The 16,017-nt window shown below is 40.8% G+C and overlaps 1 protein-coding gene across 10 annotated transcripts in view; it reads right to left on the bottom strand.

The window, feature by feature from the left end:
* Positions 1-16,017, bottom strand: part of CELF4 (CUGBP Elav-like family member 4) — a 714,868-nt gene that overhangs the window by 591,435 nt on the left and 107,416 nt on the right. The gene's annotated exons all lie outside the window — the stretch shown is intronic.

The following is a 16,017-nucleotide window of genomic DNA, read 5'->3' as shown; positions in this document are numbered from 1 at the left end:
TTAATAAAAATGTAATCCTCCAGTAGAGAGGAACCCATCTGCCTTCCAATCCACTCTGCATCAGACTCTTCCAAACACTCTTGAGAGAGAAAGCAGACCAGTCCATCCCCCTGGTAAAACACTATTACTATGCAGTGACACAATCACACTTGATTTAAGTACATATGGCATTTTCAGGTGTAATGCCTGAAGCAATAATACTAAAAAACCAGAACAACCCTAGCTACGCCCTCTGGGAGTTGCATGTGTGTGAACTAAGTAACTTATGGAGTTTCTATTTCCATAGTATCAAGCTCTTTACATTCTGCAATGCATTTATCCTACTACTACTACCCAGGGGAAGGAGAGGTCAGTGCTGTTCCTCCTGTTATCACAACGCTTAATAGATCTGCATTTTCTATTGCATGGGAGTTGGAGACCTGAATCTCGGTGTGGGCTTGAGGCTAAGAGGCTTGGCCATGGTCATGCGGGAAGGCGTTGCTATGGCTGAGCTGGCCTTGACACCAGTCACAGGTCAGATGCCAGGCTCTGCTGGAAGCCATTTGGTCAAACTGAGTGTAATAATTACAGGTGTTCCTGAGGATGTATTGGGACTTCTACCTCAATTTTTACTCCTAGGAAATGACATCCAGCTCTCTGCAGAACTGTTGTACACATTTCCCTTACCACCACCCACTCTGCTACATCAGCAAGTCCTTTTAGGCTAAACATAAGGAAAATGAGGCCCAGAGCCCCCTGCTTCCATGATGAATCCCATGAGAAATCCCTTGCTCTGGCATTCTCCTCTTCCAGAGTTTAGGCTTAGACCTAGGAGTCTCTGCCTCCAAAAGGTGCCTGAGGAGGGACCATGGTGACCCCTCCTGTTCCCCATTCTCCTCACACTCGCCACAGCCCTGCCTTTATGCTCACTGGGCCAATTTCAAAGCAGTGACCAGGAGAGTGAGCACACACATGGATTCAGATTTAGTTTTCTGGACAGTACTGGGCTGTTTGGATTCAGTAAACAGAAGAGGTTCAAGAGACGACCAGGGGTGCATGGAAACAAAGAGCTGGTTTTCAAGAGGCAATCAGGGGTGCATGGAAACAAAGAGTTGGATTTTGATCTCACACAGAGTAAATGGGCAGGGAGACACACAGACTGATGGAAGTCCATAGGAATATGCAATTATGCAAGGAAATAGATGGAACAAGGGAACCACCCACCCTGCAATCATAACTTAAGAACAAACCTATTCCCCTTCTTGTGATGTATCCCAGGAGCAATTTCTGCCAAATGGGTGGAGCCACTGCTCCACAGAAAAAGGGATGAGGAGACAGAGAAGGAGCGGGTGGGGGGGATTCAATTCCCATCCATCACAAGCTGGACCCTTTCACAATAAAGGACACGTAGCTCCTGTGTGGCCACATGATTCTAGGGACTACAGGGCCTCTGCTCAGCAAGCTGAGGAGTTAATAGAAGCAAAACAAATCCCCCTTATTTGCCTCAGGGTCAAGGGTCAGTGTAAGTAAATCATTAATTAACAAGCTGGTGCCTGAGTGCTATTGACAGGGTTTTCTGTACACAGTGGGACTGTGGCACCCCCTGCAATTATGCAGGCAGTGAACTTTCCTCCTCCTGCTGTCTCCTGCTTGGCTGGAGCAGCTCACTTACTCCCTTGTCCTCACTGGAAGCTCCTCTCTGTTCTCCCTCTCAGCACGGAGTACCAGCTGCCCCCGTGCTCACGCTTCTCGCCTCCCAGCAGAGCTATCTTCAGAAACCAAGCCTCCTCATTTGCTGTTTCCAACTTCATGCAGCACCTGCTCCTTTAAAAAAACTCACTGGCTATGCATCTATCAACACACACATTTATTTTATCTCCCTTTTCAGGTAAAGCTACACCTACAGCCTCTAAAGATCTCACAGATGCTTGGTGATAACTCGTCAGACTTAAGACACTACAGTGTCTCAGAGGGAAAAAAACACTCTTCATCTCTCAGACCCCAGATTTTAATAAATATATGCGATCCTAATACTTTACTAATGGCACCTGGATTTCTTTTTTTTCCCCCTTCTAATCAAAACAGGTCTGTTGACAGTCTGATTTCTATGCCAGCTGGGAAATTGCCATATAAAGAGCAGTCATTTGAGAGACTCCACAGTCACAGATCCTCTTAACAATCAGGCCTACTGTGTCAGAGGAGCTCCTGAGAAATTTTTTACACTTTTCTTTGCAGAGCAGTCTGCTTCCTTTGAGTTGCTTTGGGTTTCAGAAAGGTCTTGGCGTGCTGTCTGAAGGTCTGAGGTTGATACAAAGACCAACTGCCTCAGAGCTACATCATGCTGAGTTCAATGCTGGTTTCGAAGCTGAACTTCGAGTCCCAGGAAACTTCAGCTGGAAATCCAAGATCAGGGTTCATTGTTCCCAAACCCAGAATTGCACATCCCATAAGTGTTATGTGATGGGACAGCCCATGGTCTGCCAGTTCCCAAACGACAAATCAGAGACTGTTCTGACAAAATCCTAATGTATATTTGGGCAGCTACTAATCAGAAACAATTACAGATGCTCTGATCTAGTTAAACATTTTGAAATAAAAGCATCTGGACAGCCACCTTCCTCTACTCTTGAAGCACCATATTAGTTCAACGTCATCTTAAAATCTTTGACATAGTTTTCACATAAGGCAGGAATGACATGATAACCACGATCTTAACACAGTAAGACCTCTGACATTCTCACCCAAATACCTACAAATTGCTGTCATATTAATCTGATTCTCAGTTTTCCCTGCTCTCCCCTTTTTTCTTTTTTAGGAAATTCAGGTAAGTTCCCAGTCATTTCTTTATTTTACCGTTGAGAAATTGCTATACTGGTAAAACAGTACAGTAAAAGTCCTCTGGTACAAAGTTGATTAGATTTCCACATCACTTTCTAGGGGAAGAACAAAAGCCCAGTCTGTGCAAAGTGCCTTTTCTCCCTGCCAGTTACAGGCACTGTATGGTCTAGTGAAAAGGAAAGAATACAGCTGAGTATCTCTAGAAGGTGTGAAAGGGCTTTGCTCAGATTTTGAGGCAATTTAGCTATTTTCAAAGCTTAAATGCCAAGATATCAGTAATTTTAAAGGTACTTCAAATGCATTAGAGAAAACTAAAATTTCATGTTGACGGGAACAGCGTATCCTAATCTATACCTCCCTGCTCCCACCTTAGACCCAGATACTCTCTTCCTGCACTGGCACATTCCTCCCAGCAATGGTAATCTTCACTTATATGTTCTATCTACATTAAGAGAGCATCTACACACTGGCAAAATTTCTCTGTGCAGTGCGTTTGCAGATCATGTATCCTGGTATTTCTGGTCACCAGAACAAAGGTTGAGGGAATCAACACTTTGCTCCTCTTTCAGAGTATTCCACTGGTATTTGCTGTCTTTGTCTTTTAAGTATCCAGTTCACAGCCCTGACACTAGTTACATGAAAACACCACCCTGTACAGTTTCTGAATCCAATGTATGTTAAAAGCAGAAAGCTGCTAGCAGCCAAATTAACGGCACATAATTAGTCTCATGCATAAACCTCTTAAAAAAGTACAGGGCACTTGGTGTCAAGATTAGACAATTAACTTTGTCAGAGCACAGGAGAATGCACTGAAATGCTTACATTTGCAACGTAGTATTAAGTCTGCAATTCTCACTGGGACGTGTGTGAGTAAATACTCTAGGTCAAAGCCTTGACAGCCTTATTTAGATTTTGCTCACTTAGTGCAGGCTCTGCTCAAGTAAAGACCACATATAATCCAAGGAAATACTTCAGAGTTTGGCACTGTGTTTTGAGATCCTAGAAAAGACTGACTGGAGCATAAGCAGGATCAGAAAAAGTAAGCCCTTCCATATACACAACTCCATCTGAAACCAGTGCTGTTTTACACGCTAGCCAAAACATAACTGTTCACTGCAGCATATTCTGCAGTGCCCCAGCCAGCCAAGCTTTAAAAACATCCCAAACTGGGGAATGGCATCTGCCAATTCCCGTTATGGTGAGATGTGGTATCAAAAGAGTGATCCATCAGCAATTCGTATCTATGATCAAATGGGCTCTTTCCCTGGGGAGTGGCAGACCCAGGGAGATTAGCACCTGTCTCTCCTGTTTATCACTGGCAGGTGCTTAAGTGAAGCAAGATATCGGCTCTGCTAAAGTGAACAAAGCTCCCAAAAGATAAGATGGATGTGCTGGGCCAGTGAGCTAAGGCTCGATCAGGAAACAGTGCAAATGAGTCTCCATCTGTTTAGCAAAGGTGGCTTTGTGAGCTCATAGGAGGAACATGGTAATTCATTAATATGGTATTAAGAGTCAGTTTACCGTTACTAGGAGAAAGCCACCTGCAGCACAAACAAAAGAAATTTCCTGGCCCTGCCAAATCTGGGGACCTAGGTGACTTTACTATGTCAAGAGGAGACAGGCACAAACTAGCTCTGTACAAGCAAATCCCAGACCTAAAAGATGCAGGGATCCCAGGACAGAGGTGTGGATGTGAGCCTGATCTGATCTGGAGGCAGTCTGGCCACATTCACCCAACACCTGAGCTAACAAGCCCCGGTTCTCCCCAGATAGCTCCCCATGCAGTTTAACTCTGTCAGCTAGATAGCTGGATCTCGGTATCGTATTCTATTTTGCAACCACCTGGTATAAATACCAGATAGTAAAATAGCATTTGTAAGTAGAACATCTAGGTTAACTATTGTAGGAGTCTTTTCAACACTGTAGAACTGAGGTGTGTGAAAGGAAAAAAAATGTAGTGAGAACTTAACCACTAGACTTGTGGTTTCATTAGACCATGTAAAAGCTAGGATAGGATATTTTCATCTCTATATGAGAAAGGAATGGAGAAGAAAAATTATCTCGTTTCTTTCAATTTTGCTTAAATGTTACCTAGACATCTGTAGGAGTATTTTTCTTTTCTTCAGATTCCTAGATATATACCAACAGGACAGCACAAAGGTTGCACTTATTCAACCGGAGGCAGAAGTTTAGTACTTGTGATGCTGCTTCTTGCATCACTGAAGTCTCCAAGTTTTCACAGTTATGAGGGTCTGCAAAAATATTAGCTCACAAACCCTAAAAAACTTTCCTGACACAAGAACGGAAATATCTGTCAAAAGCTCGAGTGCAACACATTGATTTCCAATGTCTTTGTAGAATATGGATAATCCTTTAACACAGTAAAAGTAGATGTCATTTGGCCTTCTCAGTTTAAGGAAAAATAGTTCCTTGTGAATTTGTTTAATGTAAATAAACTCTCAATTTATCTTTGTCTTTAATGAATTCATACATTATTAGAAAATCCTTTATACAAGAAGACCCACTGAGCTATATCATCTCATTTTAAGAGATTTCCTGTTGGTGGAAAACAAAGCAGCCACCTGCAAGGGCCTAGTGCTCAAAAGGATTTAAATAAACACACACAGATAATTAGATCAGTTAACCTTGCAAATTAAAATGAGCACATTGCATTATCTTGAGTTTATCCTAAAAGAAAATATGAAGTTGCCTCAGATAAATAGTTTATTAAAGAAAGTGAAGAGCTTATACAAGTAACATAGTGCTAAATCTAAGCATGTGGGCTAATAGGACGAAAACCCACTCTCTGACTAGTTTCATTTTGGAGAACTGGCTACTAGTTTGCACAGACCCAGGGCATCAGATTTAATTCACAAGCCCAGTTGTCAGAGTAGTTTTACCTAACATTGCTCAGTCAGCTTAAAGCATTGGTATTGGATCACTCTCTATTCAATGGAAAAGAATAGGTGGGATGACTGGCCACATTCAACTACTTCTCTCCAATGGCTGTAGAATCAAGACAAATATCTAACCTAGGTTGAAGTTAGGGCAGATGGATCTTATCCAGGGCCACAAAATGCCTCTTTATGACTCGGGCATCCACTTTCTTTCATAAAGTGATAACTGCAGCTGGGATAAACTTCCTTACACAACCAGAAAGTTAGGCACAGCTCATTAGTTATGCTACAGAGAAAAAAGTCCAGACTGAGACTTGCTCTAGCAGCTGGGTGACACCACTTGTCCATTAGCATCAGTGTGCCAGCTCGGGTCACAGTAGGTGACCTCCATGCAGAGAAGTTTTCTTTGTGGTCAGCATCTTGGGTGTGCAGCGCACAAGCTGCACCAATTGCCTACCAGTGTCAGTCTGCTAGAGATCATCTGTGTGACCACCCATGACCAAGGCTGTCCAGAAAAACAACACTCCAATGAACAAACATTTCAAGGCTTTGAAGTGTATTTCTCTCCTGTGAACAGATTGACATTTTAAGAGAAGAAATATCACTGCATATTATCCAGTGGTTAGATGTGACTTTAAAGGAGAGTTTTCCACCAGTTTCAGAGTAGGTTTACTTACTGGTTTTTAATCCCAGATGTCATGAATACAAGATAAACAGAACATCTTGGTCAAAATCCTGTCCTGGAACTGAGACACCATCATAATAACAAATATGCTGAAAATGATATTGTTTCAGAAAACATTTCAGTGCTTTTCAGGAAAGAAAAAGTTGTGTTTGCTTGTTTTTTCATCATCTCTGCTCATAAGATTAGGCAGCACCTTATGTTTTATACAGGAAATTAAATGGTCACAATTTTAGCAGTGAATTGGACTGTGATCCTGCACACAGTTAGCTCCTACAATGACATGTCACAGACCACTTGCTGCTCACTGCTTGAAGATGGTAGATTGTTGGTCCTGTAGCCCAGGGGCTACTATTATTCTGGCAGTTCGTTGGCTGCTGCTGATGCACCTGTTTTCATGACCAAAATAGCTAACTACTCAAAAATGTTTTGTGAAAACCTGCTCTAAATGGCAGATTTAAGACTCTTCAGTTTGTTGTTGTTGTTGATTTGTTTGTGTGTGTATATATATATATATATATATATATGTATATGAATGAATTCCCTTGCAGATGAAGTGAATGGCATTCAGGCACCAAGGATAAAATAGGCTTGTTGGCTTGTTTTGCCCCCGTATTGACCCCAAAACAAATTTGTGGGTGATTCAGAAACAGGATGATGTTATACCGAGGCTAGTTAGGAGATCTACAGAGAAATAAACTGTTGTCCTAAATAAAATAAATAAAATCTACAGTGATCACTTCTTGCTATATCACCTGATCTGACTTACTGTGTCACATGGGCCAGCAAATTTTGTAAAAACATGACAAGCCCTAGCAGAAATTGGTACCTATACAAATTGACTCCACAGAGGCAGACTGAAAACTGAATGGATCGTGGGGACTGAACTGATTATTTTGTTCAGAGCGCACTTAGGTTGCAGACCAAACATATGCCAGAATCTCAGTTTGATCTTCAGGCTCATTTCTGTACACCTAATGAAATTCATATCAAGGCCTGATTACCCACTGTCCTCGGTTACCAAATTGTTCTGGTTAGCCTAGCAAACAAGCCCAAATTTGCATCTGCTGCTCTGCAGATAAATCCCCTGGGCTGGCACAGGAGAAGGTCATGGCATTGGGAGTGCATCCCTTAATGCTACAGGCTGTACTATGCAGCCCTGTAAATAAACACAGGGGGCTTAGTTACCAAGGCTATCCCTTCTGGACCTCTTACGGGAACTTGAACATTAAAAGGAAAAAAATGCAAAGTGAAAAACAACAAAACACAAGATAAAAAAAGAAAATAATCTGGCTGCTGTAATGCTAAGGAAGAGATCTTCCCTCATCTATTTTACACCCTCTGCTTTCTGCTGCAGATCCAACACACTCGAGTTTCATTTCAGAAAGTAAAGCTGCTAAGCAGCTACCAAATGACCTTTGCCTCTCAGATGAGTATTTATGGCAGGCAACACATACATCAACAACAACAAAAAGTTTCCCCAGTAACAAAAATGTTTCTGCCAGCAATGTATCTTTTACAAGCTTGCAAGATGTACCGAGAGTCTAATAATCAGATTAAAATCACATCAGACTATGTTGGGAAGTCAAGGTGAAGGCCTTTGGATTGTTCTCATGAATAGCCCTATCCAGACCTACCAGGTGATGATAAATTCAGGTTTTTGCTTGGTTGGTGTTTTTCAAATTTATTTTAAGGGCTTACAGTTTTTAAAAGCCAAGAGGTGGGAAAACAGTTGGTGTTTTAACAGTTCTTGCCAGCATCTGACAATAGTGAAATGGTTAAGAAAAAATCCCATAATTTCTCCTGTGCAGGGCAGGCAGTGGGCCTGGTAAAAAATACTTGATATTTCTATGCCACTATACAAAAGAATTCAAGGATTTTGTCTTCCTTTTACAGGTGGAAGCCCAAGCCTCAGAAAGCCAAAGTGATTTGCCCAATATTATTAATATTTCTAATAGTTAACCTAGGAACAAATGTGAAATTTCAAGTCCCAGGATGGGGTTTGATTTCCTTCCAGGATCACTGGGAACCAAATTAGCGGATGGGTTTACTGCAGAACAGGAATGGTTGAACTTTAAGTTGCTAAGCACAAAGACCCAGTGCCTTATTTTCATTTCCCATGGAGTGCTTGTCTGAAAGTCTGGTTTGTATCTTTCATTTCCAGATGGCATACAGCAGCCTATGTATAGGTGCTTGAAGTTGCTGCCTGCTTTCCCCTCCTCGCAGAAAGCCACCTGGGAAATACAGACAAGCATTGACAAAAGAAACACTGTCATTTGTCAAGGTGGATTATTAGGTGTGAGAACAGGAGTTCAAAGTGGTAATACCTGCTCTGTAGATGTAAAGAATAGTAAACACCTACCCAGATGTCTGTGGTACCTGAGGTGAGCAGCATCTAGCCAGCCTAGCTACAGGTGAGCATCTGAACTACAAAGCCCTACCCAGTTCATGGCAGCAATGCCACAGTCGCCTGTGCATCTCTCCACAGCACAGGGAGACAGTATTTTTACTTTCAGGCTCAGATTAGTCAGCTTTGTACAGATCAGCCATTTAAATATCGTCAACCACCCAGCTGATTGAGCACAAAGTACAATCAGGTGAGACTGTAAAATCAATGGGCAATAATCTTATTCAACCTTTCCACTCAAGTCCAACAGAGTACAACTGTCCATAGCATGACGCATCAGGGCACTCTACTTTATAAAAGAGTCAGTGAACCACAGGAAAAAGCCGATGCTGAATACACCCAGGAAACTGTAGGACGGCCTTGGTTGTCTATAAGGATGCCTATGATTTACTTTGCACTCTCTTTGGCCTTTGACAACCAAACCAGCTAACCGAGAGGTAAAGTACTAAATCCCAGGGAGAGAGGTTCTGAGAGAGGGAAGCGTAATAGCGGGATAAAGAAGCTGAGATCAGTGAGCTCACACAAAAACTCTGCCATGCCAGAATCACACCCGCTTTAGCTTAATCTAAAAGTCAAATCACATGACTGAATTTTCCAGATTAACTTGCATGTCTGCCACCACCAAGCCAGTTTCTGAGAATTGTATTCACCTACTCACTGCACAACTCCCACCAACTTCCCAGTATAAGAAAAACAGCTTCTTTGGAGATAAAAGACCTCTATCATTAGCAAGACTTGAAGAAAGCTCAATAAACCCTATTCCACTTCCTCCCATGAGTGCTGACGATGGATACTATGGGTAGCTCACACAAAAAGAGGGTTTTATCATGCCATTGGTTTAATTCTACTTCCAGGGAATCCAGAGGAAGATTTTTCACTGGTTCCAACGGGAGCAGAATAAAACAGATGCTGAATATATATTTAAGAAAAAATCTACCCACCTATTGCCAGAAAATCCAATCTACTTCATCCCTTCCCCCAGTACTAAGATGGGTTCTCTGCACAGAAGTGAGTCATTTGGAATTGACTAATGAGCAGAGAGGTATCATAACCAGCAACAGGCAAAGCCTGAAGAGCCTCCTCGTTTTCTTCCCTCTGGAAAAGTAAAATCATGCTTTAATTCCAACTTCAGAAAGCCTCTAGTTTTTCTACACAACTGCTTAATCCCATGGACTTCCAAGATGACATCAAACAGACACCTGTAGGACTTCATCACATAGAAGTAGCGGTAGTCCCTGCCTAACCCAGAGAGAAGTGGTCCCTCACATCATTACAGCTGTACCCAAGGCTGGTTTCACTACCAGTCCAAGCAGAGTGATCTCAGCACTGTATCACCTGAAGCCTGTGCTGAACACCCAGGAACCAGTGCCAAGTTTACCCAGAGCAGCATCCTGAGTTCAGCAAAGAAATTGGCAGCTAGTGAGAAAGATGCTTCAGCAACCTCAGTTGTGCAGAACTCTGACTGTTAGGTCTGACTGGTGGAAAGATTTGCCTGTGGTGGTGAATAAGCATGTGGTGGAAAGCTGTCAGTGGTTCCTGTGCCATCCCTTTGAGAACTATGCTGAGCTGGTCCCCACAGTCCGGGTCATAATCTAGAGAGTTTAGTATAACAGGATTTTACCAACCTCTTTCTGCTAGAGTCTTTCTCTTCCCCACTGTAAGATGTTTCAGCACTTCTTGATGTATTCCAGTTTAATGAGGGTCTTCCTTTTCTTTTAAGTGACTTTTAAATCATTCTTTTACTTACGTTTCATAAATTGGGTTCTCTGCAAGTCTTAATCAGAATTACAACCAATATTTTCATTTAAATGAGGCTGTTTTCATTATATGAAGGAAGTTTCTATAATGCTCATTTTCATAAAGAAACTGAAAAACTGCAAAAGCATTCATTTAAAAAAAAAGTCAAATTTTAATTCAATTTAACCATATCAGCTTTCATATTTCCCATAAAACTGTTTTGCTAGATTTCCTGTTGAACGTATTTCTTTGAGGATAGACAAGGAGGTGAGATTATGAACCAAAGGTGCATAGTCATCCACAGAATGGATCTGAACATTTGTTAAAATTTAGATAAACTTATTGGAGTTCACATCAAATCCCTCTATGCCTCCTAAGTATTACACACATTTCCTCATATTAAAGTACATATGTACACATTACTATTTGTTTTGTGTAACCATTTCATGCCTTGGGAAAGTTTGGACTTTCAGTCAAGAATGTGAATTCATAAATATTCTAACAATTTTTATTCTGTGCTGGTGCACATCTGAGTTACCATATCAGCTATCTGTAATGACCAGTGGGGATTTTTCCTCATGAAAGAAACTTAGAGCCTAGTGTAGTTTACTTTGCATGACACAAGAGGAAAGCATCTGAAGAAATTAACTGTGGGAGAGAAAGGCACACTGCCCTCTCACTTAGAGAACTCTGTCTCCTGCATGCTTCATCCAAACCAATAAACAAAACAACTCTTCAGAGGGGAACTAACACCTCCTCACTTCAGACAAAATAGAAAATACACTTTATGCAGCAGGGAAATTAACAGTTATTTACCCTGCATGCACTCCAGAAGAGAGGCCATTGAGGCAAGCCAGCAAGTGTGTGATCCCATAACGAATAATCACAGCCTGAAATGGGTTCGTGTCTTTTACTTCCTGACAGTTTTTCAGAGTGTATCATCTGCATTTCTTCTCTTCTGAGGACCTGTGTGCCAACTACTTGTACCTTAAGAAGAGTGGATGCTCAAAATTAGAAAAGAAATACGAGCTAGGAATGAAACTAAGACTCTTCTGGCAAATAAACAGACCCTGATGAAGTGGGCATCAAGGGAGAATTTCTAATTTTCTTCTTGAAAGCAGTATGTTTCATCTGTATGCCACTTATAAAAGTGCTTCTTTCCATCACTGTGTATCAGCATGAACCAAAACTGTACCAAACCCACTATGAGTAAACAGTAACATCCCTGAACTTAATTATTAAAAAGAGCTTTTTACTGTTTGATTTTTAATAATAGAATCTGAATTATGTGGTATGAGGATTATTTGTCCAGAAATATTAATCAGCAATTACTTTCCCAAGCAAAAATATAGATTTTTTTTTCTTGTATTGATGTGGACAGGTGTATTACTTACTGTTTACACTCCTTCCTTTTGCATTTTCCCGTATAGGAAGTGGCAAAGCAAAAATGATGTGGGCTTTTTTTCCCAGTGTCCAAGTAGAACTGTCTTTTATAAATAATATTAAAATGATTTTTATCAAATGTTCTGCAAAATAAAACACAACAAAACCCCAAGTTGTGCAGCAAATAGTGTTTTCAGAGTACTGGAAACTAATGTGAACCTCTACTAATGGGATTTGCAAAATTATTATTTGCATTCAATTTGCAGTGTCTACGTCATTGAAATTTTCAGAAAGCTTTTCAGAAGCCCCAAGAGACAGAATACAAAAGATCCTAGCTGGCCAGAAAACTGTACATTAATACTTACATTTTCAATGCATCTCCTTTGAAGGTTTTCTTGAAGTTGTATGAAGAAAAGACTCATAGGAAATAGTTGCCCATAGTAATTAGTATCCTGTATTAAAAACCATTTATCCAACTTTCAAAACGTATTCTGGATCCACCTATTGCTTTAAACAGCAAAAGTTATGTTGAAGGGCTATTTGACCAGCAAGAATTTTATAGGGAAGTTAAGATCACAAAATATTAAAAAGATACCATCAGAATGATGCAATACACAGGCAAGTTTTTCAGTCCTCTCTTTCTTGTTTTTTACATCAGATACATTTATCCTCTGTTAATGTTCTCTACCTTCTACTTGTTACAATAAACAAAACATACAGCATGCATATATTAAATCTTTCTCCAAAGTTTCGAGAAATCTGTTCTCCCTTTTCTTGCAGCCAAATTGAGCTTTTTTTTCCCCCTCTCCCGCCTTCTGAAGAACTGGGGGGAAAGGCAGAAGAATTTCCTTGTGAAATCAAAAGCTACCCTTGAATCAAGTCTGATAGGCTGATGAAAATGCAGCACAGAAACGTGTTTGTCAGTGAAAGACCTTGTTTGTAACCATAAGGATTGCATGCAGCATGTTGTTTGATCCTAGAAGGACTTTGATCTATGCTAGCACCTCAAGTATAGCAAAGGATGTCACTAATCTTTGGAAAAAGAAGAGAAAGGAGAGAAGGAAAGGGCAGAAAAGTGCAGGTGTGCAGTGGCAATCATGCAACATCCAATTCCTGATGCATTGGTCAAGTGAAACTGGGCTTTGGACAAAGGAGAGCAGGTGTCACACCTCTGGAGGACACTAGATTTCATCATCGATCTGAGAAAATACCATTCAGAAACAGAAAAAGATTCAGTGAAAGTGTCTCAGAGCAGCTCTGGGCATGGAATTTGAAGAAAATAATTCCTTTACCTCATGACCTGACTTGAAAGCCTCTTGTGAGCATGAGTGAAATAAAATCCAGTGGATTCTCCTCCTTCTTTCCACTTGTCACATCAGAAGTGAATGAGGCTTGACTGTGGCCCAGTGCTGAATGTATTCTTGAGGGCTAGAAACAGATGCTGATATATCAAAGTGTAGGCAGATCAGGACTCCTGGGCCACCACACTGCTGTGGGCACTGACCCAGAACTGGTAGGGAAAGATGTATGAGGTAATCAAGGCCAAGAGCCATCCGTAGACGTGAACAAGTCAGAGGTGGATGTAGGTCTGTGACAGCATGTGAACTTTTCTGATGTGGGTGAACAAGGTACAGATATGGCAGGGAATCTCAGTACTAAGGCAATACAGATAGGACCTATTCTGCATACAGGCAGGTGCCTAAAATTTGCGCACCTGTGGGCACCATGGGAGGCCTTGAGCAGACAACACTTAAAGGAAGTTACCTAGGCCAATCTCTTTCGTATGCCAACGTGTCATTCCCTCATCCCTCTCCAAAACACTGTTCATTCATAAAAAATCCAACATGCAACCTCCTCATGAAGTAATAGCAAGAAAAAACTAAAATTCCTCTTGACAAAAGGCCCTCCTTTCCGCCTGCCATTCTCACCCAGATAGGAGCAGAGGACACATATGGTCAAACAAGACAATGTGAATGCTCCACCTTTTCCCTTGCACTCATTGATGCTAGAGTAACTTTGAGGAGCCCTGCTCCCTGCTAACCAGCTTCCCTTTCTGTGCCCTTTGGTGAGATGTGGTGGAACATGATAGGCATCTCATATTATGTCTTGGAGAGAAGCAGAGAAGAGAGAAGTGAGGAATACTTAATACAATGCAGAGGTTCAGAGCAGTGACAATAGTCTCTATTATTCTTGACATGACCCTAATACAAGCAAGGGGCTGTTTGTAGGATGCCTCTTTTTATTGAAAAGTATATATGACCCAAATTTTATTACAGATGTCAAATACAGTATGGACAAGTACAACATGAGTCTAAGAGAAATTCTACTATCTTTTTTTTTTTTTTTTTTTTTTTTAAAAAAAAAAAAAAGCAAAAAAAAAAAAGCAATAGTAAGAATGTCACTCTTCCCTTATTTATTTTCAGGTCAATCATGAGAAAGAGAAAAGAGATAGTCCCTTTCTGAAAGGCAAGAATCATCCTGAGCCATCACCTTCTATTGGAAGAAAGCTTTTCCCTCCCAACAGTCATCATCTCTTGTCAGCATCACAAGATTGTCTAGGACACTGTAGTCAAAAGAAGCTGTCACTGCCAAGCACTGTACATAAACACAGATGCATATGAAAGGAAAAATCCTACTCTGGAGAACTCTAAATGTCTACTAATGAAAGGGGTAACAGTGGGGGAAGGTTAATTAGCTCATTTTGTAGGTAGGATATCAAGACAAAGGTGGGATCATTGGCTTATCACATAGGCAAGTATTGTATCTAGTTTTCTTAGACCCTGGTTCTCTTTCAGACCTCAAAAAAACACTTTATCATAGGTATTTTCTCTCCATACTTTCTCATAGCCTCATTTTCCCACCTAAAGGAAGACAACGGAGATTGTTCTGAGATAAGCAACTGAAGACTGTCGACATCTTAATGAAATCTGAGGTCAGCTGCAATAAAAATCCTAGTCTGGATGTCTAGTCCCCTTTACATTACAGCATTACAAGACCCTATACAGTCTTTTAAAATCAGCCAGGTCTGGTATGGATCATTGAGGCATAGCACAAAAATCTTCATTCACTCAAAAAAATCCTTACTATTTCAGGTAAATTATTTAGTAATTTCTATAAAAATAAAGGAGAAAATAAAGGAAGAGCATGTGCAAACGTTGTCTTCAAATAGCCAAGAATCAGGTGAGTAGGAAGTTTAATTGGGGTGAGCAGAGGAAAGCCACTGTCTATTCACATTTTAGTTTGAACTAGGTAAGGCAGGGATTTGTATCAGGGAGGCTCCATATGTCAAGCAAATGTCATGCCTGCCTGTTTGGGTTGATTTCTGCTTTTCTGGTCCTTTCATTTGAACAAGAATTTTCTAACAGATCCAAAAATTCAAATAAATGCATGACCAAAACTACCATGATCCCTCAAATGGAAAGGTCTTGGAGTGACATTTTCTAGAGAAAATACTTTCATTAAAAAGGAAAAAAAAAAAAATCAAACATAAAGCCCTAGCAAGAGTCTTATGCCTTATCAAGTACACTGCCTAGGCTAAAACAAAAAGGGCGGGGGGGAGGAAAAGAGGAGCCAGATCATGAGATGACAGAGACTAGTAGACCTCTGAGTCAAGAAAGTAATGCTGATTTCTTCTAGATATGCAGAATCAGTATCTAAGCACAGCATTTGGGAAGCATATGCATTGCATATTAGTGTTATCATAACAAGTGTGAGGGAAACAGACTCAACAGTGCTTAGACTTCCTAAGAAATCAGGGTTTGGAGTTTTATTTGCTTCAGTCGAAGGAGAGATGGTATGAACTGTTCATTCTGGAAATGCGTCTTTCCTCACAGGTTGAAAAGTAATTTTGGAATGGACAAACTGACATAGGGTAACTCATACTCCAGATTCAAAAGAATAAATCCAGGTTTTAGCAACTGGATGAACTGGTGATTTTAAGTTTGCATGATAGATACTATGGACTTACTGGTTTAGGATTTCTGTATATCACTGACCCAGCTTCTGCTTCAGAAGCTAAACCCACTTACAGAAAAGCAGTTTAAGTGGAACAAGAAAATTGGAGAACAGCTTCTATAAAGTTGATAGTGGACACA

This window comes from Athene noctua, chromosome Z (assembly GCF_965140245.1).
Source record: "Athene noctua chromosome Z, bAthNoc1.hap1.1, whole genome shotgun sequence".
NCBI lineage: Eukaryota > Metazoa > Chordata > Aves > Strigiformes > Strigidae > Athene > Athene noctua.
The sequence above is the reverse complement of the archived record's forward strand: the minus strand, read 5'-3'. Positions and strand labels throughout refer to the sequence as shown.